This window comes from Macaca thibetana, chromosome 12 (assembly GCF_024542745.1).
Source record: "Macaca thibetana thibetana isolate TM-01 chromosome 12, ASM2454274v1, whole genome shotgun sequence".
NCBI lineage: Eukaryota > Metazoa > Chordata > Mammalia > Primates > Cercopithecidae > Macaca > Macaca thibetana.
The window spans coordinates 34,544,052-34,549,219 of NC_065589.1; the positions used below are offsets into that span (position 1 = coordinate 34,544,052).

The window sequence follows — 5,168 nt, forward strand, 5'->3', positions numbered from 1 at the left end:
ATATATCCACAGCAATCCATGGCAAAAATGCAATTTGTTTTTTCTTGCATCTGCCGCATGTTATTATAACTTCTTATTCTCTAGGGATCTTGATCATGTCTAACATTGATCCTCACCCCCAAAATGTTCTCTCTCATAGGAGAAGAAAAGATTAAGATGAGACCATTCATTTATTCTATAAATATTCCTTGAGTACCTTTCATATGTGAAGAATTGGTCTGGGAGCTGAACTCATAATAGGTTACAAGAAAGACCGCATCCCTCCTTGGGGAGATTCCATTCTAGAGACAGAGACAGTTCAGGCGGAAACAAACAAGTTAAGTGATACAACATAATTGCAGGGTGAGGAGGGCTATATGGAAGAAGAAGACAGGGAAAGGAGACAAAGGGCAAGGTGCAATTTTGGATAGGACGGTGAGGGAAAGCCTTGCTGGGGAGAAAGAATTTGGACAGACTTGAATGTGACTGGGGGAATCACATGAAGGTTCTTGGAGAAGACCCTGCCATGCACAAGGAGCATCTGCAGACCCCGGGGGCCCACAAGCCAGAAGATAAAGCAAGGGAGAGACAGGGAGAAAAAGGGCTTCAGGTGCACGGTGCCTAGATCAGGTAGGCACTCCAAGTTCCCCAAAAGGAGTTTGGATTTTGTTCTGTGAGAAAGGATGCTTTTAAGCAGGGGTATGACACGTGTGATCTGATTTATGTTTTAAATTTGGCTGCCATGGAGAAAATGGACTGTAGTGAGGGGGAAAGGGGGAGGCTGGTCAGAAGTCACTGTGCTGATCATGTGACAGATGGCAGGGGCTTGGATCGGGGGACCACAGTGGACAAAAAAAGCAGCAGCAAAGTGGAAGAATGTGGGAATTTTTTTGGAAGACAAACTAACAGGACTTACAGATGAACTGAATTTGGGAGTGAAGGGAGAGGAAGAGCCCAAGGTGGCTCTCTAGTTTTTGGTTTGAGTAAGTGGGCGAATACCAGTACCATATATTAAAAAGAGGTAACTACTGGAGAAGGAGCAGGTTTGGGGCAAAACCATAGAGATCTATTTTAGACACATTATTCAAGATATTTGGTTACTTCCCACTAATTTTTAATAACCTAGCATAAGTTATATTGCCCTTTTCTATTCTTCTTTCATCCTCAATTAGAGTTGTTCCCAGGACAGTGTTTAACCTAGATGTAAAAGAAGATACAGCAATCATCATTTGATCATTTCTGAAGGTCTCAAGCATTATCGTTCTATAAAAAGGATTCAATAAGGACAGGCAAGGTGGCTCAGGCCTGTAATCCCAGCATTTTGGGAGGACAAGGCAGGCAGATCACCTGAGGCTGGGAGTTTCAGACCAGCCTGACCAATATGGGGAAACCCCGACTCTATTAAAAATACAAAATTAGCCAGGCATGGTGATGCATGCCTGTAATCCCAGCTACTCAGGAGGCCGAGGCAGGAGAATCGCTTGAACCCGGGAGGCGGAGGTTTCAGTGAGCCGAGACCACACCATTGCACTCCAGCCTGGGCAACAAGAGTGAAACTCTGTCTCAAAAAAAACAAACAAAAAGGATTAAATAGTCCAGGTGGAGTGGCTCACACCTGTAATCCCAGCAATTTGGGAGGCCGAAGTGGGCAGACTGCTTTGAGCTCAGGAGTTCAAGACCAGCCTGGTCAACCTGGTGAAACCCCATTTCCACACACACACAAACACACACACACATACACACACACACACATCAGCCAAGCATGGTGGCTCACACCTGTAGTCCCAGCTACTTGGGAGCCTGAGACTAGAGAATCGCTTGAGTCTGGGAAGCAAAGGTTACAGAGAGCTGTGATCGCGCCACTGCACTCCAGCCTGGATGACAGAGTGAGACCCGGTCTCCAAAAAAAAAGGATGGGGGAGGGATTAAATAAATATTGTCATTGACAGCAAAAGCTGTTTGGATCTAGTTAATGATATAATCTGGATATGTGTCCTCACCCAAACCTCATGTTGAAATATAATCCCCAGTGTTGGAGATGGGTCCTGGTGGGAGATGTTTAGGTCATGGGGGCAGATTTCTCATGGCTTGGACCTGTCCTGGAGATAGCAAGTAAGTTCTCATGAGATCTGATCATTTAAATGTGTGTGGCACCCCCACCCTCACTCTCTCTCTCTTGCTCTTGCTTTCACCATGTGAAGGGCCAGCTCCCACTTCACCTTCCACCATGAATAAAAGCTCCCTGAGGATTCCCCAGAAACTGAGCAGTTGCCAGCACGATGCCTCCTGAACAGCCTGCAGGACCGTGAGCCAATTAAACCTCTTTCCTTTATAAATTACCCAGTCTCAGCTATTTATTTATAGCAATGCAAGAATGGCCTAATACATTGATTTCAACTATAGTCAAGGAGGGAAAAAAGTGAATGGAGGTTAAACAAAGTTGTTTTCACATGATCAGGAGCAGAGATAAAGTTATAACTTGCAAGTGGCTCCATTCAGGCTGATGGTGCATGATAACAGTGCTTGGTTACCTGGTGGGCCTCATGGGCTGAGGCCTCAAAGACATAACCAGGCCCTATTGTGATCTCTGCATTGGAAACATGGGGCCTTTATTCAGCATCTGCCATCCACAAGACACTGTGCCCGGGACTTTCACCATGTCTCATATGGTGGCCCTGCTATTATTCTTAGGCAGCTCTTTATTCCCAGAGGGGTTCCCTTGACTTCTTAGATACAATGGATCATTTGAGTTTTGCTTGTGAAACTGTGAAAAGTCTTTAAGAGCAAACACATACCTCAATGAGACCACAAAGGGGTTAAGGCATGTGCAGTGCTTTGAGGTGAAAAGCTCTCAGTAGTACTAATTATTATTCTTTTACTTAAAAGTAACTCTTATATATATATATACACACACACACACTTTATATATATAGTATATATATGTACTTAAAGTGTATATATATATACTTTAAGTTCTAGGGTACATGTGCACAACGTGCAGGCTTGTTACATATGTATACATGACGTGCTGTGTTTGTTTGCCACACCCATTAACTTGTCATTTACATTAGGTATTTCTCCTAATGCTATCCCTCCCCCCTCTACCCACCCCATGACAGGCCCTGGTATGTGATGTTGCCCGCCCTGTGTCCAAGTATTCTCGTTGTTCAATTCCCACCTATGAATGAGAACACGCAGTGTTTGGTTTTCTGTCTTTGCGATAGTTTGCTCAGAATGATGGTTTCCAGTTTCATTCATGTCGCTACAAAGGACATGAACACATCCTTTTTTATGGCTACATAGTATTCCATGGTGTTTATGTGCCACATTTTCTTAATCCAGTCTATCATTGACGGACATTTGGGTTGGTTCCAAGTCTTTGCTATTGTGAATAGTGCCACAATAAACATACGTGTGCATGTGTCTTTATAGTAGCATGATTTATAATCTTTTGGGTATATACCCAGTAATGGAATCGCTGGGTCAAATGGTATTTCTAGTTCTAGATCCTTGAGGAATTGCCACGCTGTCTTCCACAGTGGTTGAACTAGTTTATACTAGTTTATACTCCTACCAACAGTGTAAAAGCGTTCCTGTTTTGCCACATCCTCTCCAGCACCCGTTGTTTCCTGACTTTTTAATGATCACCATTCTAACTGGTGTGAGATGGTATCTCATTGTGATTTGGATTTCCATTTCTCTGATGACCAGTGATGATGAGCATTTTTTCATGTGTCTGTTGGCTGCATAAATGTCTTCTTTTGAAAAGAGTCTGTTCATATCCTTTGCCCACTTTTTGATGGGGTTGTTTGTTTTTTTCTTGTAAATTTGTTTAAGTTCTGTGTAGATTCTGGATATTAGCCCTTTGTCAGATGGGTAGATGGCAAAAATTTTCTCCTATTCTGTAGGTTGCCTGTTCACTCTGATGGTAGTTTCTTTTGCTGTGCAGAAGCTCTTTAGATTAATTAGATCCCATTTGTCTATTTTGGCTTTTGTTGCCATTGCTTTTAACAAAACAATAAGTAAAACATGAGTCCACAAAAAGCTGTGAGAGGGATATACTTTATAAAGACCTTGGGTTCTTTCAGCTCTTGGCTTGGAGGAGGCCAAGGTGCAACTTTCTTCCATCGTCCCAAATCCGGGTTAATCCAACACCAGCTGCCTCCACCATGCTGCAGAAGTTCAGTCCCAACGAGATCAAAGTCATGTACCTGAGGTGCATCGGGGGTGAAGTCGGGGCCACGTCTGCACTGGCCCCCAAGATCGGCCCCCTGGGTCTGTCTCCATAAAAGGTTGGTGATGACATTGCCATCAATGGGTGACTGGAAGGGCCTGAGAATTACAGTGAAACTGACCATTCAGAACAGACAGGCCCAGATTGAGGTGGTGCCTTCTGCCTCTGCCCTGATCATCAAAGCCCTCAAGGAAACACCAAGAGACAGAAAGAAACAGAAAAACATTAAACACAGTGGGAATATCACTTGTGATGAGATCGTCAACATTGCTTGACAGGTGCAGCACCCATCTTTAGCCAGAGAACTTTCTGGAACCATTAAAGAGATCCGGGAGACTGCCCTGTCTATGGGCCATAATGTTGATGGCCACCAACCTCATGACATCATAGATGGCATCAACAGTGTTGTTGTGGAATGCCTAGCTAGTTAAGAAGCACAAAGGAAAATATTTCAGTAAAGGATCATTTGACAACTGGAAAAAAAAAACAAAACAAAACACCTTGGGTTCTGCAGTCAATTCTCCCTGCCTAAGTGAAAATCCCTGATATTTTGTGAATGATGAGAGGACACAGTCATTCCAGTCCCCAGCACTAAGTCACAGTACACAGAGCAGGGCAGAATATCTGTAGCTACTGTGAATGAAATTATTTTGAATTTTGTGGGAAAAGAACAGTGTGATTGGGCCAGGAAGGAATGATTTACATTTTAAGAATCAAATGTGTGAATATTTTTTTCCAAAAATATAAAGTATTCTTTTATTATAAGGAAAGTAATACAAGTTTTACATAGAAAATTTAAAAATATGAACTTTTATTTCATTTTATTTTATTTTTTTGAGGCAGTCTCACTTTGTCGCCCAGGCTGGAGTGTAGTGGCGTGATTTCGGCTCACTGCAACCTCTCCCTCCCAGGTTCAAGCGATTCTCCTGCTTCAGTCTTCCGGGTAGCTGGGATT

General features: G+C 43.1%; 1 pseudogene; it reads left to right on the plus strand.

The window, feature by feature from the left end:
- The first annotated feature begins 4,133 nt into the window (after positions 1 to 4,133).
- LOC126933105 (60S ribosomal protein L12-like) lies at positions 4,134 to 4,644 on the plus strand (annotated as a pseudogene).
- Positions 4,645 to 5,168: the final 524 nt, after the last annotated feature.